At 37.0% G+C, this 25,337-nt stretch overlaps 1 long non-coding RNA gene across 1 annotated transcript; it reads left to right on the top strand.

The window, feature by feature from the left end:
* Positions 1–13,373: 13,373 nt before the first annotated feature.
* LOC125496026 (uncharacterized) lies at positions 13,374–14,269 on the top strand. Its single transcript, XR_007272679.2, has 2 exons — positions 13,374–13,463; positions 13,825–14,269. It is a non-coding gene; the product is annotated as an uncharacterized LOC125496026 (long non-coding RNA).
* The last annotated feature ends 11,068 nt before the right edge of the window (positions 14,270–25,337 follow it).

Below are 25,337 nucleotides of genomic sequence, written 5' to 3'. Positions count from 1 at the left end.
AAAGCCCGCGCGTTTTTGTTGGCCAGGCCCGTCCGACGGAAGCTATTGGGTCAGACGGTCTGACCCAATACTTTCACTTATATCATAAGAAGCGCTTCTATGAATTATATTTCTCTATACTAACCCGAACAAAGTGATTCCTAGTGTATCCCTCCTTTAATTTCCAGTTATTTCATTTTTATATTGTTTCGTTGCTCAATTGATGTTGGATAATGTTTCATAGCTACTCTCTTCGTCTCATATTATATGCTCCTTACATACACATAATTTTAGATGATCAATTCTTGATTGATTATTAATTGTTATTTTATTAAAAAATAAATATAATAGGAGGTAATGAGATTACATTTGATTGAAAGAGACAAAGCGATGGACGGTGTTTGAAAAGTTATAATATTCTTATGATAGTGGGCTATGTCTAAAGATAGAATATAATAAAAAGTAATATGGAATGACAAATGAAAATAAGAAGTATAAAGAATTATAATATACTTCACTTTTTTTTTTACAATGATAATATATCTCACTAAGTGGGTGCATACTCTAAAACAATTTACACTTTGCCATTGATTTAACAAAGGCTCGCTATATAGATCTCAACACTCCCCTAGAAACCGGAGCTTGGGTTGCTAATGGTTGGCAATAAGTGGTTCATGAGAACATACATCAGCTTTGTTTTGAATGTACGCGGGTAGGGTTTTCCTTCTAGCCCAAGAATCTGTCTTCTCCTCAAACATCCACTAAAGCCCATTCTAATGACTCACAAGACTCCTGAAAAAGCCAAACCTAACAAGACATAGGCCTAGAGAATGCTGCATCTCATCCGAAATTGGGACCTTTGACTTTAGTTTGTAATAAACGAGTTTCACACAAAAGTCCACCAAATAAGAAGCCAAAAAAACCAAGTTAGTACTCCCAACTCTGCGGAGCAAAAAAAAAATTAAAGAAGAAAACCAACACTCAATCCGAAAAAACCCCAACTTACCCCTGCAATTTCTAAAGACTCCTACTGAGGAGTCTTAACGTTTGCTAATGCCATGCAAACATATACCCATAATTCAACTGAAGCAAGTTTCCCAGCTTCCAAAACTAGCAACAATGAGCAATAACAGATTAGGAATACAACTCTTCAACTTCCTTCCTCTCCCTCTAAAGTCGACCTTATTCCCCCAATCATTATTACATTCCTCATCTCTTCCAGAATCACCTATTAATACTACTTGTAATCCCCCATATTTAAAGATATATAATTAAATAGTTTTAATCATTTTGGATTATTAAAGCTATTTAATTTAAGTATTTAAGAGCAAAAGGGTATTTTGGTCATTTTACCCAAAAAAGAATTTGAGTATTTTCACAAAGAAGTATTTTAGTCTTTTCAAGAAAGTGTTTTAGTAATATTAGTAGGAAGATTATTTTGGAATTTCATCATCAAATGTATTTTGGTAATTTGATGAGTAAGGGTATTTTAGTCTTTTACCCAAAAATACTATCACTATAAAAAGGGAAACCCTAGTCTCCCCATCATTTTGGTAGCCACCATTTCTCAAAAAGAAGTAAGATGGGTTTTCTCTCTCAAACCCTAGTTTTCTTCAAGCAAGTTCTTCAATAATTCAAACTTCTAATCTAGTTTTATATTTGAAAATTGTAAGAAGATTGGCCTGTGGGTGTCCCAGTCCTTTTGAGGATGGAGGGTGTACATTGGCGCTTTTTGGTGATATAAACTTACTCATTTACCAAAAAAAAAAAAAAATTGTAAGAAGATCTTGCAAATATCAAAGGGAAGCAAAAAGGTTGATATTTTTCTGAGTTTTTAGGGGTTTTTCTTCCTTATTTCTCTCTCTCTCTCTCTCTCTCGCCCCTCTTTGGCTCGTGTTTTGTGGCCACCTGCGTGGTGGACTGCCGACGAGTTCGACGGACATGGCGGAGCCACTGCCATGCCGATAGTGGTGGCAGCGGCTGGGCAAGTGCCGCCCTGCCCACTACCGCGCCGGTGGTGGTGCAGGCGGTGCGTGGTGGTGCCGGTGGTTGCCGATTTTTCAGATTCGTGGTTTCAAACCACTTGTTAAAAAAAAATTTTGGTTATTATTTATTAAATAATTTATAGTAGTAATTAAGTTAACAAATTATTAAATTTTATGAAGTTTTAAGTATTAGTTTATAGTAGGTTTTGCGTACTAGGAAAGGTTTTCATGTTTATGACTCAAAAATAGTTTTAAAGCATTTTTAAGGAAAAATCAGCTTTATTAGTATTTTAAAGTGCTGATTTTTATTTATTAGTAGCCTTGAATTGTTGTTGGTAAGTACTAATTGATAGTACTTTGTTCTTGGCAGGTTTCAAGCATAGTAAAAGCAAGTGAAGCTTTTAATTATTGATTTTTGTGTGTTATCAAGGTACATACACTTTGATCTTGACTTTAGTGGTTTAAAGGTTTATTTAATTTATTGAGCATGAGGAGTAAGGAGAGGCTTATGCCTTATAATTGTTTGAGTACATGTTGAAAACTTAAAAATGAGATTAAGAGTGGAACTTTTGAGTTATTCTTATATTTTTAAAGCATGTGATTGATAGCAATTGCTTTTGAGCATGATTAAATTTATTTAAAGTTATTCTTGAAACTAGGGCTTGCATGAGAATATTTTATTGAGCAAGGTCTCATTTTAAGTTATATATTTTATTGAGCAAGGTCTCATTTTAAGTAAGTTATATATTTTATTGAGCAAGGTCTCTTTAAAAGTTGTATATTTTATTGAGCAAGGTCTCATTAGAAGTTATATATTTTGTTGAGCAAGGTGTCATAAGTTTTAAAGTTATTGAGTAAGGCCTCACACGTAGTTGAATCATTGAGCAAGGACTCAATTGATTGGATCATGGATCCTTAAGAAAGGACTCATGGAGTCATTACAGTAATAAGATGAGCAAGGTCTCAAAGGACTTAAAATCAAGTTATTGATGGGTGTTTGTTGCATTCACTTGTTAAAGAAAGATAAGAATTAAATTATTTGCTAAATGTATTATTCTTGTGATTGTGTCTCACCTAATGGGCATTGGCAATAAAACTCTTGGGTTGGATCCCCCATAAGTATTGAATATAAGGGGGGAAGTTAGTGTGAAACTACACTCCTGCATATAGCTTATTAGCATGACGACGCTAATGCTTTTATTTTATCAAGCAAGTTCATGGAATTCCAATTATCAAGATCTTTGAGTGGACTAAGCGTCACTCGTATTCTTTATCTCTGAAATGTTGAGTCTAGAGGCTCACTCTCATCCCCTTTCATTACTAACAAGTTTAAAGTTATCGAGTCAAGTTATTTAATATTCACTAGTAGAATAAATATTGTTTGTTGCGGTCAAAAAGTGGCCTATTGCGGCGGTTTTGGCCGCGCAGCAATTAAGGGGGCAACAGTAGGTAATTATTATATTGCTGCGGTTATAAACCGCAGCAATATATGAACATATTGCTGCGGTTTCTGGGCAAAATCGCAGCAATATGTTTGTTTCTTATTAAAAAAATACAACGTATTGCTGCGGTTTTGAGTAGAAACCGCAGCAATATCTTGATCTATTGCTGCGGTTTTTACCAAAAACCGCAGCAATAGGTCCTGGCACGGGCAAAAAAAAAATTTATTTTATTTTGCAATTAATTATTTTGCATATTTATATTAAATTTCAAAGAATATCATTCCTTCAAGAGACTATTACAGCACTCAAGTACCATACCACAAAAGTAACTAAACCAAATCACTATATATTCAATAAAAATAATATTTAACAAACCCTAATTACAAAAATATATATAAAAAATAAATCAGAACTAATAAGCAAAAATTTAAAAAACGAAAAAGAAAAAAAAATAGAGATACAAAATACCTATGAGATAGAAAAATGGAATTAACAAAGAATACAAAATTTACATAGAATTAATAAAGAATATTAAAAATTAAAGGAATAAGCAAAAATTTAAAACAACGAAAAATAAAATAAAATTGAGATATAGAAGGCTTTAGGAAAATGGAATTAATAAAGAATACAAGATATACATAGAATTAATAAAAAATATTAAAAATTAAAGGAAAATTGATGAGATCTTGAAACCCTAAACATTAGAGACACTTGGTGCGGACAACAAACGAACTTGACGAACCAATGACGGACACGACGTTCGACGGCGACCGACTGGGAGCAAAAACGGTGGTGGAGACGAACGACGGCGACCGACTGGGAGCAAAAATGGTGGTGGAGACGAACGATGGCGACCGATTGGGAGCGAAGAACTAACGAACCAATGACGAACAAACTAACGAACTCGAGACGTTAAGGGCTACGAAGGGGCGAACGACTTTGTTGGTGACGAATGAACGCTGGCGAACGAGGATGGGAGAGATAGAGGAGATGAAGAGAAACGACTTTGTTGTTGCGAGGCGATAAGGGCGAAATCAGATCAAAAGAACAAAGTCTTAGTATTTATACATAATAAGCTGCTGGTTTACTTACTTTTATTCATGGTAAGCGTATGTATACAGAATAAGCGAACGATTTAGCCGAAAATGAAGGAGGAGAGAGCCAAAAATGAAGGAGGAGAGAGAGAGGAGATAGAGAAGAGAGAGTTTGCCCTAAACGGCTGATGAGGAGGAAATGAGAGAGATAGAAATTTTTTGTTACTTAAACGGTTGAGGAGAAGGAACAAAACCCTAATGGGCCGCGCGTATTTTTTATTTAAAAAAGTCAATTGCTGCGGTTTATTTTAGGAACCGCAGCAATAGATTGAAATAATAATTTTTTATATTATTTTAATATATTGTTGCGGTTTTGGTCAGAAACCGCAGCAATATATTTGGTCAAATAGTCAAAAATTTTCAAAAAAAAATTCGTTGAAACCATATTGTTGCGGTTTTCGATCGAAACCGCAACAATATAGTTTTTTATATTTTTTCTTTTCTTTTAACGTGATATATTGCTGCGTATGGGTAAAACCGCAGCAATATCACCGCAGCAAATAGCATTTATTCTAGTAGCGATTCATGGAACTTTAGTAAGATGTGTGGGACCTCTTACACAAGGAATAGTAGTCGTATGACTCCAAGAGGAGGACGGTGCCCGTTCATTGCCAAATAATAAAAAAAGAAAGTATTTAGTAAGTTCAGCTATGTGCTTGTCGCATGTAAAGTCATAAGAAGAGCAAGCCAAAGTTGTTTGAGGATTGCATGCATTATTATTCGCATTAGTTAATTAGCGTTATGTACTCAGCGTTGCTGATAAATGTGTTTCTTTGTTTACTTTTGGTTATTGTTTTTCCTCAACAACCTTGTGATGACCCATCTGGCGAGCAGAGCTTAGAGGAGAAGTTTCAGGTACAAGTTCTTGATGTGCATGAGAATCATAAGCATCCGGATGGGAATTATAGTACACGAGTACTTTCTTAATTAAGTTATTTTGAATTATATGTTTGACTTTACTTGACCATTAGGGTCAAGGTTTGACTTGTTTTGAAGATGGGACTAGTATGAGATAGTCTCCGAGTTTGTAACTCATTTACATACTTTCTTATTTCAGTTGTATTAAAGTATTTCTAGTTTATTTTAAAAGAATTCCGATGTATTCTCTGATTAGCCTTACGTATTATCATGCGTGGCATAACAACTCCCGTAATTTCTCTTAGTTTATATAAGGAGGGATTGTGGGGGTGTTACACTACTTCCTTTTATTTTTCTTCTTCTTCCAAGAACAAACGTCAGTATTCCCCAAACCCTTCTCATATTTTATCTCCTCGGCGTATTCTCCCACAATGTCCTCCCCTCAAAACCTTCATTCGATGTATGCCAACCACTTTTGAACACTGTCTTGCTCAATCAATGGAAATATCACCAAGCCAACAAACACTGCCTCAACAATCTCATCCCCGATTTCGAATACCAAGCCAACTAACGCCTCCTCAACAACCACCATTGTTCCGGACACCAATATTTCCTTACCACAACCAAACCTACAACCACCATTCGAACCATCTAATTAAACCAAATAATCAACATCCCCTCCTTACGTCTATCCCCGACCCTTTTATCATTCTTCCCCACCAACCCAACTCCACTCCCATAGCCATCTCTCCACCACTTGCCAATTCCAATTCTCTTTCAATCCACCCTAACATCATTTCCACACTAACGCAATGTACACAACCCTAACCTTTGCATGCAACCCTCCCGAGCCAAATTGCGACAAGACCTTTAATCCTTCAAAAACCAATATTTTTTCCATTGTTATTGTAAAACAAAAGTCTAGAAATGGAAAATCCTCAACACCCTATAGGCATCTTCTTCATTCAAAATGAAGTAGTCGACATTCAGCCGAATTTTGGTTTCTTCAAATTCAATCTCGCAACAAGTTGAATCTTCAACTGACCCCGATGAAGTTAGAAGACATCAATGTGTTGAATCAGGGGGAGATATGGCAAGATTGTATGATGTACCTTTAACCCAATTCGAACCTTCCACACAGTAAATATCTTCCTTCTTTTTATCCTTTGCCAAACATAAATATGCAGATTATTTCTTTGTGATGTTAGAGGTACGAATTCTGCAGACTTCATCTCGCACGCTCTTGATATTGCTCAAACTTGTCACCTTCTATCTTAATCCTCTTTGAAACTAAGGTTGGGGATGATATGTAATTTCAATATTTTAAGGCTCTCCATTTTAATGATTTCAAAGTTCTTCCTCCTGATGCTTTATGGGGAGGTATTTATCTTCTCTAGACATTTTTTGACCTATGTCTTTTTTTATCCATATCCAAATTATTTCAACGCCCTATTTAACTTTATTCTCAATCATCCGGACTTCCGGATTATAGTCATGCATTCTCCAAGCTCCTCCTCTCCCTGTCAAGCCTTCTAGAGAGACAGGCAAACTCGGATTCCTCATGCTGATACACCATGTAAAGTTATGCGAGATTTTAATGAGGTAACGTTTCACGCTAAAAAGAATGGAGGACGTCCGTTTCACCATTCCCAAAGCTCTCAATTTCAAGAATGGGTGAATCATGCAGGTCTAATGGATCTTGGTTTCTATGACAATTCTCTTACCTCGACTAATGCAAGGGATGGGATTGATCTTATCAAAGAGAGATCGAGTCACGCCCTTGTAAACGCCCAATGGCTAGACACATTTCCTCAAACATAGGTAACTCACTTACCAAGAACTTACTCATATTATGCTCCGTTGTTAATCACTCTTTTTTATCATCATGGTAATGGGCTTTATCCCTTTCGTTGTAAGGAGGCTTGGAATTTCCATCCAAATTTGAAAAGCTTTTCTATGAATAATTAGATAATTAATGATTGTTACTTCAATAGAGGAAATGATGCAATTTTTTCTGGTATTATAGGTTGGAGTACCAACATATTTGGGCATCTCCTTTATAAAGACAAAAAATGTCTTTTACAACGCATTGATGCGATAAAGAATTTTATTGTGTCGTGATTCTTCATTTCTGATAAATGTAGAAAAAGACCTTCAAAAGCACATCAAATTCACTGAAAAGCGCGTTTAATTTGGGCATAAAAAGTTGGTTTAGATCGGAGAAATTTTGCTGACTTTAATACCATTTACTTCCATACTTTAGCCAAATGCAAAAAATAACAAGTAAAATCACGGCTTATTTGTTGGGTAACAATAGAGTTCTTATTATGGATCAAAAGATTTCAAAGGATCTTTGTCGAAACTATTTCTACACTGTTTTTGAAACTCACATTCCTCTTCTGATGGTTACTCTTCTTCTTTTTCAGGATCCAAGATTTTAGAGCAAGTGAAGATTTTTCTCATGAATCTCCTTCCTTTGATGAAATTCATAGTGTTTTGTTTGCTCTGGCCCCTCTTAAGAGCCTAAGCCTAAATGTATTCAACCTTTCTTTCTCAAAGCCCATCGGGATGGGCTTGCACAGTCTATAACTGAGCTGATTGTTAACTGTTTTAGGGATGGTTCCATTTCCTCGTCTGTAACTCCCACTATCAAAATTAGACTTATTTAATTGTTTGTCCCAAACTACCTTTAACTTTCATGTTTTTGCGAGAAACTACCTTGTAAAAAAATTGTTGTCCCAAACTACCTTACTTTTTACCATTTTGTTGTTGGCAGCTACCTTATGCCGATTTCTGACGTTGTCTTTTGTTTTTTCCTGTTTTTTAATGTCACGTTATGTCACTTGACCTCTGAAATCCCTTTCTTTTATTTTCCCTATCCTAATTTCCCCATTTCTCGGTGTGCTCTATCTCTCTCTCATATCTATGTGACACTTTGTACCACTAATCCACCATTAAATTCCACTTCTACTTAAACTAAAATTGAAACAATCACCCTCCTCAATTCCCACAAGGGTAATTTTGTTTTTCCCACAATGTTGAACTGAAAAAACAAAAGTCAACGCCGAAAACCGGCATAAGGTAGTTGTCAACAACAAAATTGTAAAGTAAGGTAGTTTAGGGCAACAGTTTTTTTATAAGGTAGTTTCTCGCAAAAACTTAAAAGTTAAAGGTAATTTGGGACAAAAAATCCACAAAGTAATTATGATGAACTTTAAATCCTATGTTTGATGTTAAACATTCTATGACAGGTTATTGGACCCGTCCTTAATAATGTTTTAGGATGGGAGTGTGGGCCTGTCGTAAAAAATTATCTTTGGGCCACGTTTAATTAAGAAAGGAAGTTTGAATTCTTTCTCTAAGCGTACAATTCTATTCCAGAAATCACACTCTCGATTTTCATCAAGAACATGATTGTTGCGATGACAAAAATTAAACTTCAGATTCACAACTAAAACAATGGATTTTGATTTTAGATTCAATTTTTCTTCGATTTTCTTGTGATCATTGGTTTTGTCGGTTCATTTGTGAATGTCAAATAAATTTCGGTAATGGAGAGGTTAACTTGATTTCAAGGATTTCTTTGAAGTTGTTTGATTTCAAGGATTTCAGTGATGCGGAATTTGCAGTGCTTTGGATTAATTACGGATTTTAGATTCAATCTTCTTCTCTTCTCCTCTTCTTCTTAATTGCTCAATGTGCTTTCGATTAATTTCAGGTATTCTTAGTTTCCATTAATTTTTGATTATCTTCTTAGATTCTGATTTTCTTTCGCCATGTTTGAGTAGATTAGAGATATTAGTATCAAGTTATTCGTTGGTTTGGATTTGTAGTAAGCTTTGTGGATTTCGTTGGTCTGTATTTTGCTCAATCTGTTGTTGCTGCGTGATTTTATATCCCATACTTGCTTGCATCAATATGCCATGGTTAGTAATATTTTTTTCGAAGAAAAGAGATGTGCATTAATCAAGGGACAAAATGTCCATCAATACACAAGGAGCAACTTCCCTTGGCAATGATTCTTCTAACACTGCTGAACACCAAATGGCACAACTAATATGGGCAACAATATTTCCATCTTTCTTCACATGACTAACACTAATGGAATTAAAGTTCTTACTCAAATAAATGACATTCCCTAAAATATAATCTAAATCCGAAAAAATAAAGGACCTTTTGACAGTCTGGAAATAGCTACGAGAGCATTGCGAGTCGCGAACAAGAAAGCCTTACATTAAGCAACATTCGGAGGCCACCATGGCTGTTGTTTTCGAACACCCGCACAAAGCACCTTGCCCAACGAATCCCGTGCTACAACTACAATACTTGCCGAGCCTTCCTTACTAAGATAGGCATCGATATTGATTTTGATGGAGCCTAGAGGTGGTGCATGCCAGCAACGTGGGGTTGCCCGCGTTACTCGACACGGTTTGCCATAAATCCGGTTATTATTCTCCTTATGCTCCTCTACTTGTCGACGAACTCGCTAGCTTACAACCATTAGGGGCTGGCTAGTATTGTAAAAAACAAAACGATTTCGTTCGGCCCAAATATTCCACACCAAGTAACACCCGTGCTAAACCATCTTCTTTTCAAGCTTTGACCATCATTCCACCATCTCGCAACCCACCTCCTAACCTTCACTACTCATCATTTCTCCATAGCCGTGCTCCACCCACAACCCACTAATTCTCGGACACCCAAAGAGGGCATGGTGCTGCGTTTCTGCCATAGTAGGGCACCACGGGCAGCAGCCATCGTCTATCACATGGTGAGCTCGAAGCATCTCCCCAGTTGGCAGCCGTGCAATGCCTGCATAGGATGTGCCTCACCTTAGGCGAAACATCAATGCCCCAAAACACGACCCAAGCTCGATGGAAGTCATCTAAGTTTTCCCCTTTATCTAACATATACGCCGTCTTCACCGTAGAGACGATCTTTTGAAAGAGCTCAAGTCAATTCATCCTTCACTCCTCTTGAGCTTAATGAAATCGATAGAATACATTTTTTTAATCGCTTTCCCCAAAATTCCTATCAATACAATCAATCTTTCATTCGTTCGTCTCTTCATCAATCAAATCGTGTACTACATTCAAACCGTCTACTCTCCTACTTTCAATGAATCTTCCTTTCGCATCCCCGATCCAAGGCTCACTCCAAATATTTATGTCACACCTATCTCCCACCCTCCATATAAGCCCCTCCTTCACTAAGGTCTTCGCACTCTAAATACGTCTGCATGAAAAGCTGTTAGAATAACCAAGCCGAGCATTCATTACATCACTATCAGGGTAGTATCTTGCCCTCAACACACGGCTCAATAGAGAGTTTTTTAGATGTGCGTCACACTTGTCGACCAAGGAGGGTGTCATTGAAAACTGATAGATCTTTAAACCGCATACCTCCCATACACTTTGGCTTGCAGATTTTCTCCCAACTAATTGAGCCAATGCATCTTCCTTTCCAAACCCTTACCACCCCACCAAAATCGAGCCATTGCATAATGAAGAACTTGGATAATTGTTGCAGGAATCTTATAAACACCCATGAGATATGCAGGAATCGAGCCATTCCACCCTCTTAGTTTTTTCCACATCCTGTCTAACAAATCTCTAAACACTAACTTCTTCGATCTCCCACTAATAGTTGGAATGCCAAGATACTTTTGGTGCTTATTAACCTGCCTCATCTGAAGCATACCAGTCAAACATTCTCTCTGCAAACAACTTACTCCTTTACTAAAAGGCACCTCCGACTTCTCATAGTTAAATTTCTACCCGGATGCTGCTTCATATTTGGTGAGAATATCAACTACTTTCAAGCAGTCCTGACATATGGCCCTACTAAACAACACACCTTCATCTGCAAACAGAAGATGTGATATTTCTGGCCGAGTTCTGCTAGCCTTCGCACCATGAATTTCCCTTGCATCTACTTTCTACTGGATCATCTGAGAGAAAGCATCAACAACCAATATAAAGAGAAAAGGAGATAGAGGATCTCCTTCCCTCAAAACGCATGAGTGAGTGACAACCCCACTTACTCTTCCATTAATAATAAAAGAAGAGTAGGAGACAGAGGAAACGCAACTTATGATCAAATTCACCCAATGCCCGTCAAAGCCAATCGTCAATAAAAGCTTCCTGAGGAAACCTCACTCTACTCGATCATAGGCCTTACTCATATCCAGCTTAATTGCTATCAAGCCTTTCATGTTATTATTCATTTTCTTCATTGAGTGAGAAATTTGCAGAGCTATCAGAGAGTTATTAGTAATCATTCTACTCAATAGTGTTATGAGTCACATTTGGCTGAAATTCACTGTTCCTAAGCAACCAAGCTACCTAAGCCATTCATCCTTCATTTACTCTCAGCCACACGATTTGCCTTCTTACTTTATTCTGTCCTCTCCTTTTCTCTATCTTCTGCATATTATTGTTTTGCCTCCACACAATAGCTATTTCTCTCTCCTCTTTCTCTTCGTTTCTCTCTCTCTCTCTCTATTCAAATTCAAGGGTTTGATCTTGTAGGAAATCTTAGTTTCTCTCTCAACAACACAATTTATATATCGGTAATAATCCACTAGTGGAAAAATGAAGAAGGGCTGCGCTAAAAAAGGCATGTAGGGCTGCGCTTTTTGACAGCAGCCCTTTCGGTAGCAGCCCTTCACTTTTTAAGTAGGGTTGCGCTAGAAAAGCGCAGCCCTTAAGCTAGAAGGGCTGCGCTAGTTAGGAAAAAGCGCAGCCCTTCTAGCCCAGAAGGGCTGCGCTAGTTAGGAAAAAGCGCAGCCCTTCTGGGCTAGAAGGGCTGCGCTTTTTCCTAACTAGCGCAGCCCTTCCTACCAAAAAAAAAAAATTAAAAAAAATTTTTTTTTTTGTCATTTTTTTACTCATAATCTCACATTTTCTGAAATTAAACAGAAGAGAAGAGAAACGAAACGAAAATACTAAACCCAAAACAATAAAAAGAATGAAACGAAAATGAAAAAAAGGAACAAAAACTAATATACAAAGAGAAGTATACAATAAGTATACAAGAAGTATACAAGAACATTAATCAAAACAAAGATGAAAATACAAGAAATTATATCAAAGAGAAGTATACAAGAACATTAATATATATAAACAAAGAGAAGTATACAAGAATAACATTAATCAAAATAAACAAAGAGAAGTATACAAGAACATTAATCAAAACAAAGAGAAGTATACAAGAACATTAATCAAAACAAAGAGAAGTATACAAGAACATTAATCAAAATATATAAACAAAGAGAAGTATACAAGAACATTATAGATCTGAAAATACAAGAACTACAACCTAATAATGTTTAAATACATAAAACAAAACCCAAATACATAATTTAAGGGAAAAAAAATTTCGGAAAAACTTAAAATGGCTATTTGGAGGCTTAAACGAACTCGGATGGCTTAAAAAGCCTAAACATCAAGCAGTGCGGTGAGTTTGACTCGTTGGCTCGTTCCGCTTCCGAAAAGGTATCACAATAGGCAATCGGACTCTGTCGCCATGTTTAGTGCAAATCATTTCAAGGTTTTTGTCGCAAATGTTTATGGGAGTTTTTGAGAGAGAAGAGATGATGAGAGAGGAGAGAGAAGAGAGGATGAGAGAGAGAGAGGATGAGAGGAAGGAGGAAAGGAATAATGAGGGACGTGAGAGAGGAGAGAGAATGAGGGATAATATATTTGACGAGTCCCCGCTCAATATTTCAAAGCCCGCGATTCCGAAATTTCAAATTTTTTCAGGAAGGGCTGCGCTTTTTTAAAAAAGCGCAACCCTACTAAGCAGAAGGGCTGCGCTTTACTTAGTAGGGCTGCGCTTTTTTAAAAGCGCAGCCCTTCTTACCTACAGAAGGGCTGCGCTTATTTAAAAAAGCGCAGCCCTACTAGTGAAGGGCTGCGCTTTTTTTAAAAAGCGCAGCCCTTCACTAGTAGGGCTGCGCTTTTACGAAAAGCGCATCCCTTCCTGCACAGCCCTTTATGTTTTTTCCCCTAGTGATCAGGAACACATTTCAGTTTTATCAACAGTCGCACATGCAAAGGTCTTTGAAGAAACCCCATGTATTTTCATGGATTTCACGGATTTGGGTAAGATTAGCTTTTTGTGGCAATTTTAAGATGATTATTTTTGTTGCTCTTGCTGGTTCTTGTTTGACATGATAATGGAAAGGTTTTAATTTCTTTCCATTTTCTTTCTCTTCATTTTTTATATGGGTTAGATTTCATGAAATTTGACTGATTATGTGCAATTTGAGATCTAAGTTTCTGTAATTTAAAGTATGGTGTAGAATATAGTGCTGCGTATTGGATGTCGGGTGTTCTTATATTATGACCCCACATTGCCAAAAGGGTTTTTGATGAGAGAAAAGCTTACATGATTTTAATTTTGTGCTTTTTTTGCAACTTTGAGTGCTGAAATGCAGTTGTTTTTGGATTGAGGTATTTTTAGGAAGAAAGCTGGGAATGAAGATTATCAGAGACAAAAACAAGTTGTTGATCTTGTTAAGAATTCAGAGGCTTCGAAAAATATCTGGTAGACATAATCATATATATTTTTGTCTTAACTGGTATGCTTTCCCCCTAAATTTCCTTGATTAAGGTTTTTAAATGTGAAATATACACTATAGTTTTATTTTTTCTCAATCACATAATTACACATAAAAATCTAGTCCTTTCATTTGTAGATTTTTTCCGTCTCTTTGTCTTCAATTTATTACTAAACTTAAGCTTGTAATAGCTAGCTAGGAATATGGCGTATTGTGAGAAAACTCTATGATTGAAGGTGATTATGAGCAAGTAGTTGCAAGATCAATGTTGTAATCCATGATTTGCAAGTGCTTTGTTTGTTTCAGTTGTCATTTTGAGTATTGAATTGATTTTCGAAGAGTTTTTTTTTTTTTTGGGCTCAATTATGGTATTTAATTGTTCTTATGTATCCGAGTCCAAGTAACATAGGTGTATGCTTCTATGACTATTTTTTTTTACTTTTGATTTTTAATGTTTTCATTCCCTAAAAATTTACTTAGGACTTTGTGGATTTTGTTCAACTTTTCATTGTTCTTCTTCCCTGTTCCTTTTTTCTTATGCGAAAATTTTGAACTTGTTGGTGATTTTACAGTGAACAAAAATCCACAATCAAAGGTCGACAACTATAACAAAAGTTAGATTTGTTTTCTTAATTGAAATATCATTGGAAACCTTTGTATATTAAATATAGGTTGATGTCCTTTTTAATTTGTAAATTCCAAAGTTACATATATTTGTGCATTGAGCCATAACCTAGACGACAGAAGAGCACTTGAATTTTTTAACTGTTTTAGCTTAGAAGGGAAGGGGTCAAAGCCACAAAGGTATTATTTTGTCTGTTGTATTGGATTTGTTCATATTGAAACTCACTTCATTATTTCATGATTTATCATATTGATATGCAGTCACATTACACTCGAAATTTATGGCAAATGTGCTACACTATGTCACTTCCATTATGTTGCTTCATTTACACGATGTAACTTTACCGACCTACCGCATCACCATCCTCACATTAACATAACCTTATAGCCAATATAACAAATAACTAAGTATAATCACTTAAACTTTGGACTAAAAGGATTTTTCTCTCTCTCTAGATTTTCTCTCCACGTCCATTGTATGGTGGTAGCTATGGCAAGATCATCTAGAGGAGCGGGGAAAAATGGAGGTCAAGCTGGTGGTATGAGGAAATCTGGACCTAGTTTAGATACTCCAAATAGAAAAATGAAGTCACTAGATGCAGTAATGGGGATCACAGCATTGGAGATTGACAATGAGACTGAGATTGTCTAGGAAGAAATACTATCACCACCAACTTCTTTGCGAGAATTACAAAATCAATCTCAACTAAGAATGAATTTTTCAGAATGGATAGAAACGATCAACAAACGAAAGATATCATTTCTGGAGAACAGAGGAGTAGGATTCAATTCGGAGGTAATGATCCTATTCCGATCCTTTTTGATGATAATGTGAGTAGTAGTAAGTCTGAATTGATTAAAATTGAAATTGAGGACATACAATCTGAGATAGATTACTGGAATTCAACATTATACTGTTATGTTGTTGGTGCGAATCCACCTGATCATGTAAGGGAAGGATACATCAGGAGAATTTGGAGAGATCATGGAGTAGATAAGGTTGCGATGGTGAAACCTGGAATATTTGTGGTTAGATTTCGCTCTAGTTGAGAAGAGAGATAAGGTATTGAATGGCAACAATCCTTTCTTTGATCATAAACCAATGATACTGAAAGCCTGGGATCCAAATGTTGATATATAGAGAGGAGAGGTTAGAACATTGCCTATATGGATTCAGTTGAAGCTTGGATTAAAATACTGGGGGGAACAATGTATTTTTAAAAATGCAAAGTCCATAGGCAAACCAATCAAGGTAGATCAGGCTACAATTAAATGAGAGAAATTGCAATATGCGAGAATGCTGATTGAGGTTTAGTTGGATCAACATTTTCCTGAGAAGATTGAGTTTATCAATGAAGTTGATATCATTATGGAGGTACAGGTGAAGTATGAGTGGAAACCTATTACATGTTCATCATGTAATGGAATGGGGCATACTGAGGAGGTGTGTAGGACGCCTGAGGTAAAGAAGAGGCAAGTGTGGCATGCAAAGGGGTAAACTAGAGATGAAAATAGAACTGAAATGCCTGTAGTGAAGAAGGAGGTAACTCAGTTGGTACCTCAGGTGGATAAGGAGTTCACAAATGTGAAAAGTGTCACTAAAACTCAAGGGGCTGCTACTAGCCAGATTCCACTTCATAATGGTTTTGGTGTATTAGCAGATGAAGATGATCTGGTGACTGGAATTGTGAATGACTAGGAAGTGAGGCAGATTGAAGAGGCGGAAGGTGGAAGTCCTTCCAAGAAGGATGGATAGCATAGTATGCTGGAATGTGAGGGGTGCTAATAGTCCTACTAAGCAAAGAGAAATCAAGAAGTTCTTAAGCTCTAGGAAAGTGGGATTAGTTAGCCTCCTTGAAACAAAAGTAAAGGTAAGTAACATGAGCAGCCTTTACTTAAATCTATTCCATGGATGGTGTTTTACATCTAACTCAGCATAGCATAAGGGAGGGAGAATTATGGTAGCATGGAACCCCGGAAGTTTTAGCTTGGATATTATAGCTATGACTAGTCAATTGGTACACTGTAAAGTTCTTGCTAGGCAGGGGACAAATGAATTTTATTATACCTTTTTGTATGCTATGAATGATTCCCAAGGTAGAAGAATTGCTTGGAAAGACTTGGAAGAACTGGCCAAGGGTATTACAGGTCCTTGGTTACTCTCTGAAGACTTTAATTGTGTGATGAATGTCAGTGAGAGGATTAGTACTGTGGTGAGGCACCAGGAAATTGTAGAATTATGTGTATGTATGAATGTCTATGGATTGCAAGACATGTCCAGTACTGGGTGCTTATTCACATGGAATAACAAACAGCAGGGAGATAGTAGAGTTTATAGTAATACTAGTGGAAAAGTAAAGAAGGGCTGCGCTGAAAAAGGCATGTAGGGCTGCGCTTTTTGACAGCAGCCCTTTCAATAGCAGCCCTTCACTTTTTAAGTAGGGCTGCGCTACACAAGCGCATCCCTTCACAAGGAAGGGCTGCGCTTTTTAGGTAAGGGTTGCGCTTTTACCTAAAAAGTGCAGCCCTTCCTACAAAAAATAAATAAATTTTTTTTTTTGACATTTTTTTACATTTTCTGAATTTTAACATATTATCAAGGTGCATTAAAATATGTTAGTTTCATGATCAGACTCTTAAGGTTGAAATATGGTTTAAATCAGAAGCAAACAACGATAAGTGAGTCAAGATCTACAAGAGAGAGATTATCTTCTGTAGATCACCAAAAAGATGAACCAGCCAAACTAAAAACTAAAACAGAATATTTGCATTAAACAGAACATAATTGCAGAACGAAAATGAAAAAAAAAGGAACAAAAACTAAAACTAAAATACAGAAGAAATATGATATTATTGCATCTAAACTAACAAACGAAATGAAATTAAATAAACTAAAAAACGAAATGAAATTAAATAAACTAAAAAACAGAAAAATATAATGAAATCAGATCTGGAACTAAAAACCGAAACCCTAATTAGAATGAAAATAGGGACGAAAATGAACAAAAAAAAAATGAACGAAAATGAAAAAAAAAGAATGAAAATGAACAGAAAGGAACGAAAATAAGAAAAGCAAGAGCGAAAATGAACAAAAATAAAAAAACGAACATAAATACAAAAGAGAAAAATTATAAATGTGAAATTACATTAATTAATCAAAACAAACATCAACAAATTATAGATCTTGAAAAACGACGGTGTGGGTGTTGTTGTTGGTGCGGGTGTTGGCGGCGTTGGCGGTGTTGGCGGTGGTGACTTCTTCGGCGTTGGCGGTGGCTCCTTGAGAATTCGCTTGGACGCCATTGTTGAAGAATTCGCTTCATTTTAGCTAAAAAATGCCAGAAAATGAAGTTGGAAGAAGAAGAGTTGAATTGAGGGTTGAAGAATATGGGATCTAATATTTGTTTTTGTGGAGAAGAGAGAGAATTTAATGAGGGAGAAGAAGGGCGTGAGAATAGAGGAAAAATAGAGGAGAGAGAATAGAGGAAAAATAGAGGAGAGTGTGCCGCGTGAGAATAGAGGAAGGAAGGGCGTGAGAATAGAAGAGATTCAAGTACATTTTAATTTATTTTTTTAAAAAAACCATATAGGCTGCGTTTTTTTTGGACAAGCGCAGCCCTTATGAGTGAAGGGCTGCGCTTTTCTTCAAAAACGCAGCCCTTCTGTTACGTAGGGCTGCGCTTTGTAAAAAAACGCAGCCCTACAATAGAGAAGGGCTGCGTTTTGAAGAAAGCGCAGTCCTTCTTTTTTTTTCCCCTAGTGTAAACTGGACAGGGTTATGATCAATCAGGAGTTGATCAATCAGTTTCAGAATTCAGCTGCTGAGTTCTTACCTGAGGGCTTATTTGATCATTGTCTAGTTGAAGTAAATGTGTATCCCAAGATGAAGACGGGGAGGAGGCCCTTTAAATACTTTCATACGCGGAGTTTCTTTGAGAAATTTAATGATATTGTCTTAGAAGTTTGGAATATTCATAGGGTGGGGACTCCTATGTACCAGGTGGTGAAGAAATCGAAGAATGTTAAAGAGACTCTCAAAAGGTTAAATAAGGAAGGTTTTGATGAGATATAATGTAAGGAGCTTGTTGTTCTTCATGAATATAAGTTATTGCAAGCCCAGTTGCATCTGAACCCTGGAGATATTGAGTTAGCTGATAAAGAGAGAGCTGCTGGTCATGAGTATAGTAGAATCCATAAACAACACATGGCTTTTTTGTTTCAAAAAGCTAAAGTCGCATGGTGTAAAGGAGGAGATGAGAATAGTGCAATATTTCACCAGTCAATAAAAGCTAGAAGCATGCAGAATACTATCTATGCTATTCATGATGAAAAAGGAGTCTGGCAAGATGATGTGCAGGGTGTGAATGAAAGCTTCCTTAGATTCTACCAAACACTATTGGGTAGTTGATGGCAACGCAGCTCCATTATTGCTCATTAACAAAGCTCATGAACTCATTGCATTGGTAAGTGAAGCTATGTTTGAGTACATGTCCATGTCCATGAATTATTCAAAGGAGTTAGATACTATTGTTAGTGTAGTTTCTAATTAAAGTCGAATGTATTTTCCTTTGATCCATTTAGTTTGTTTAAATCTTGTGTTAGGTTTGTTTTGAGTTGTAATTTCAATTCCCTAAACTTGTACTACTAAGTGTCATTGAGTTGTGATGAACTTAGGTTCGTACAAGGAGTTTCAGTGTCCTTAGGACTGTGCCATTCACTGTGCCATTGCAAGTGCCAGCAAATGCATAAAAGTCTTAGTGTTAGAAGGATTTAATTGCTGCAAATCATGTGCGAGTCATGTGGAGATTATGGCCGTTGCAAAGCTGAAGTTGTTGGAGAAATGGTGCGTGGAAATAGAAGTTATGTGGTGGATATTCAAACCCATGATCAGCCACCAAAGAATGTGGGAGTTGGTTCCACAAATCAAGGGCGACTTGCTGAAGTTGTGCGCCATCCTTGATGCCACTTCCTTTTCCGAAAAGAAGTTAGCAACCATGTTCGTCCATGATCAACACTTAGTGGATTTAATGCATTTTTATTTCTTTTATTTATAGAAAATCAGAAAATTAGGACATGAATTCTTGTATAAATATTTACGGAATTATCAATGAAAGACAATCAAGATTTTATGCCTAATCAACGATTTATCTCAATTTCGAATTATTCTTGTTTCTTGGATTTGGAAACTTAGAGTGATTTATCCTTTGCTTAATTAGTCCTAGCTAGACTAATTTGTGATCTTAGGAACTTTAATTAACTAAGGTGGTGTTGATGTGAAATTGAAGGCTATACTTTATTCTTGATTAGAAAGATTAGGTTTTTTTATGTTTTCTTTAATGAATCTTGAATGTTAATTCAAGAAGTATGCTCGAAAATCCTATGCCTCAGGCACAAGAATTTCAATGATATGAAATTATCAACTCCTAACCAAGGGTGATAATAACTAGGGTTTGCATTCACTGCTTAAACTTGGATTCACTCCTAAAACTTAATTCCACAAGGAATAGGTTAAACTCAAAAACTTCTCTACTTTATTCAAATGGCCGAAAATCCTATTTATATTACAAGATTTTCCTAAACCTACTAGGACTAGGAAAGCTTAAAGATAAAAGATATCTTCCTAAAGATAACTCCCTAATCACACGCCTAACATAAGATAATTACTACCTAATCACACGCCTAATGTAAAATAAAACTAAGTATTAAGACTCAATGATAAGGAATTAGACTCCTACTCATAATAGGATTCCTTTATCATTTAAACATTTACTTAAAATAAACCCTAAATTACATAGAATTCTAACAGAACTAGAATACTACATAATATTATTACTCTATTATATCATACTCCCCCTGTAGAAAAAAAACTTGTCTCAAGTTTTAATCTGGAAAGCATGGTACCAAGTCACATGAAGGCAATGTTGCACATATGCACCTCCTAGCAACACCTTGAATGTTTCATAGCCTACTTTCTCAACAATTTCAAATGGACCTTCATCCATAGGCTCGTCATTTTTGTGATTCATATGGAGTCTTTGAGCTGCAAGGGACAACCACACCTTATCTCCTAACTCCAACTTAGAGCCTTGACGCAATTGTAGCACTTGTTCCCTTTTTCCTTCTTATTGCTTGCGGTTTTCAAGACTTCTTTATGGCACAAACTCACGCACATATGAGCTCCCTCTTGCTTCTCTTTCTCCTTTCCTTGCGTGGCAGCATGCTTCTTTGGAGGCAAAGGCTCAAGTAGTAAGGCCTATTACCCATAAGAACCGAATACTCATTTGTTTTGCCATTGTGAAGAACAAACCTATCACTTTGCCATGGCCTACCACAACAATGAACAAGCTGTCATAGGAATAGCATCACACCATAACTCATCATGATATTCCCCTACTTTGAAGCTAACCAATGCTTGTTTTCTTACCCACACACCACCTTCATCATTCAACCAGCTAAGTTTATAAGAGTTAGGGTGTTTCTTGTAAGTAATTGTAGCTTTTCCACCATAGTTAAGAACAAGCATTAGTACATGATCCACTATCAATGATAAAAGAGCAAGCTTGATCCTTTATTAAGCATGTCGAAAGGAAAAGACTTTGTCTTTGCTCATCTTCTTGTTCATCTTGCAATTCAGCCAACAAAGATCTCCTTACTACCAACACTTCATGCCCTCTTCTGGACTACACTTGGCTTGCTTGGTCCAAAACTCTTCACTAGTCATGTCCCCTATGTCGTGTGGTTCCTCATGTTGTGGCTCATCTTCCATCCTACTTTGGATAAGAAACTATAGTAATCCTCCCTTGTTACCATGGTCGATTAGGCAGTTTCAGCTACATGTCCCAACCCTTGACACTTAAAGCACACCATCTTCTTCACAGCCGACTCCTTAGATGCACCAAGAGGAAGAGTTCCCTTCATAGCCTCCACAACCTCTTGTGTAGTTATCTTGGCACTCACGGCCTCCTTAGCTGCACTACTCATCTCCATCTACCTTTACCTTGCTTGAACATCCCAAAGGCCGAGCCTTTATGTTGTCTCTCAAGCTTACATGCCAAGGAACATACTTCATCAAACGTTGTGAGTGGTTGCAACTCCACATAGTTGCGTAAGTTCCTATTCAATCCAAGCACAAATTTGGCGATTTTTTGTTCTTCTTGATCCCTACAATCACAAGCTATGTAAAGACGCTCAAATTCCTTGATGTATTTTTCGACAGTCATGGTTCCTTGTGTGAGTGAATTTAGCCTTAAGAACAAATCTTGTTTGTGGTTTCGTGGCACAAACCTTTTCTTCATCTTATTCTTCAATTCGGCCCATGAGTCAAGTGGTTCCTTTCCTTCAGATTCACGCCTAGCTTGAAGTGAATCAAACCATAGTGATGCATATTTGTAAGCTTTAACGTGGCATATGAGAAACGAGAGTGTTCCTCCAATTGTTTGTGGTTGAAGAGACGTTCCAACTCCTTTCCCAATCCAAATAAGCCTCGGCATCTTCATCACCATCAAAGGAAGGCAAGTCCGAAAGTTTGAGCTCATCCTCCCTCCTTCGATTTCCTATCTAGGTGGAGAGGTATCCCTTCTATTACTCCTTAAATCTACCACATCACGCCTTACCTCAGCCAATCTGCGTGCACCATGGCATTCATCTCCATAAGGTCCGCAATCTGCTTAGCTAGGGACGCAAGAGTGATCGTAGGTTCAGTCATCTTGCGCAATCTATAACCTTCCAATTCCAATGAAGCACCTTTAGATCCCAGCAGCCACACCAATTGATGTGAAATTGAAGGCTATACTTGTTCTTGATAGAAAGATTAGTTTTTTTATGTTTTCTTTAATGAATCTTGAATTTATTCAAGAAGTAGTCGAAAATCCTATGCATCACGCACAAGAATTTCAATGATATGAAATTATCAACTCCTAACCAAGGGTGATAATAACTAGGGTTTGCATTCACTGCTTAAACTTGGATTCACTCCTAAAACGTAATTCCACAAGGAATAGGTTAAACTCAAAAACTTCTCTACTTTATTAATTGGCCGAAAATCTATTTATATTACAAGATTTTCCTAAACCTACTAGGAGTAGGAAAGCTTAAAGATAAAAGATATCTTCCTAAAGATAACTCCCTAATCACACGCCTAACATAAGATAATTACTACCTAATCACATGCCTAATGTAAAATAAAGACTAAGTATTAAGACTCAATGATAAGGAATTAGACTCCTACTCATAATAGGATTTCTTTATCATTTAAACATTTACTTAAATAAAACCCTAAATTACATAGAATTCTAACAGAACTAGAATACTACATAATATTATTACTCTATCATATCAGGTGTGACTGTATCCTTATAAGATTAAAGATAACTAATTTATCCACGAACAAACCTTCTAGGCACAGTGCCATTCTCTGTGCCAAACAGTGCTATTTTCTGTTCGAATTATTATCCGTATTTTGAAACTTGTAAACTTCGAGTGTTACTCCAAGTCTACAACATCTTGGTATCAGAGCTGGAGGTTAAAGAAGATACCTTTAAGCAATTCTCAAAACCCTAAAACACACACACCCCAAATACAATCCACAACCCACCCCAAAACCGCTTAAATATGGATTTTGGTGAGCCTTCTAATCCACCAAGCAATTAGAGAGCAACCATGAAGTTGCTGGAGGATGAAAGAAAGGAAAATAAGGCTAGAATACAACTCTTACAAGAGCAAGTGAGTCAATTAAAGTTAAGGTTGCAAACTGAAAGAGGAGATAGAGAAGGAGACGATCAATCTGATCAAGAGAGTGATGAGACCTTCATGGCTTTTTGACGGCCTCCACAACAACCCCAACGCCATAACAATGACATTAGGGTTGGTATCCCTGATTATGATGGTAAGTTGGATGCTGATGAATTCATAGAATGGATGAGAACAGTGGAGAGGGTGTTTGATTAAAAGCAAATACCCGAGGACAAACGAGTGAAATTAGTGGCTCTCCAATTAAGGAAGTATGCCTCTACTTGGTGGGCTAGTGTATGTGCCAAAAAGGAGAAAGCTGGAAAAGAAAAGGTGCGTACTTGGGAAAAGATGAAGAAGTTATTAAGCAAAAGTTCTTGCCAACCTATTATGTGCAAGAAAACTTTGCTAAGCTTCATAACAGTCAACAAGGTTCGAGGAGTGTTGAAGAGTATGCAAGGGAGTTTGAATATTTCTTGATGAAATGTGAATTACAAGAGGATGAGCCTCAAACTCTTGTTAGGTTCTTAGGAGGACTGGATTCTAAGATTGCTAATGTAGTGGAACTTCACCATTACTCAACTCTCGAAGAACTTGTCATCTTGGCTCACAAGGTGGATAAACAACAAAAGACCAAAGGCAAATGGGATTCATCTCGACCTTTTGCTAAAACCACATCGTATACTAAGCCAAACACATTCACCCCTAAGCCTAACCCTACCAACATTCCTAAACCACCCTTCAAAAAGCCCGAGAGCAGCCCCATACAAACCAAGGCTCCTAGGAGATGTTTTAGGTGCCAAGGATTAGGCCACTTCGCATCTGAGTGTCCTAATACGAAAGTAGTGACCTTAATGGAGTATGAAGCTTTAGGAGAAGAACATGAGATGGAAGAATATGAAGAAGAAGGAGAGGAAGAGGAAAAAGTACTCGGCCCTGATGAAGGGGAGTGCTTGGTTGTTCGAAGAACCTTAGTGGTATGGCTGTCCAAGAGGAGCAACTACAAAGGGAATCCATTTTCCACACACGTTGTACTATTGGAGGAAAGGTATGTACTTTGATAATTGATGGTGGAAGTTGTACTAATGTCGCCTCTCAAACCCTCATAACCAAGCTTAACCTAAACACAACCCCACACCTAACCCTTATGTCATTCAATGGTTAAATCAAGGTAAAGGAATACATGTCTCTAATCGTGTATTGCTTAACTTTAGCATTGGGAAAACAAATGAAGAGGAGATTTGGTGTGATGTAATTCCCATGGATGCGTGCCATGTGTTGCTTGGGAGACCTTGGATGTTTGATAGGAGAGTAATCCATGATGGATACAAAAATACCTACACTTTCATGAAGAACCACAAAAAGATTATCCTTGCCCCCCTTGTACCTAAGTCGAAAGAAAACCAAAACCTTCAATCCAAAAAGAATATAGCCTTGACCACATTGATGAAGTCTGAATACCATGAGTATACACCTATCAACGAACTAATTCTTAGTGGCCTTGGTGATTCCCCACCTTCACAAAACACTCAACATCCTTTACTCACCCCTTTGCTCGAGAAGTATGTTCACGCCTTTCCACAAGAAATACCACCTTGTTTACCCCCTAAGCGTGACATCCAACACAAAATAGACCTCATACCTGGAGCTAGCCTACCTAACAAACCTGCCTATCGTACCAATCCAAGAGAAATCGAGGAGATATGGAGGCAAGTTGAGGAATTGAAGTCTAAAGGGTTGATTAGAGAATCTCTAAGTCCATGTGATGTGCCTACACTTTTGGTGCCAAATAAAAATGGTGAATGGTGTATGTGTGTTGATAGTAGAGCCATAAACAAAAATCACCATAAAATATCGATTTCCCATCCCTAGATTGAATGATCTCCTTGATGATCTTCATGGTTCTAAAGTCTTCTCTAAGATTGATCTTAGGAGTGGCTATCACCAAATTAGAATCCATGAAGGGGATGAGTGGAAGACTGCCTTCAAGACAAAGTAAGGATTATATGAATGGCTTGTCATGCCATTCGGATTGTCGAATGCACCTAGCACATTAATGAGGCTT

The sequence above is a fragment of the Beta vulgaris genome, chromosome 3, assembly GCF_026745355.1.
Source record: "Beta vulgaris subsp. vulgaris cultivar EL10 chromosome 3, EL10.2, whole genome shotgun sequence".
Lineage (NCBI taxonomy): Eukaryota > Viridiplantae > Streptophyta > Magnoliopsida > Caryophyllales > Amaranthaceae > Beta > Beta vulgaris.
The sequence above is the reverse complement of the archived record's forward strand: the minus strand, read 5'-3'. Positions and strand labels throughout refer to the sequence as shown.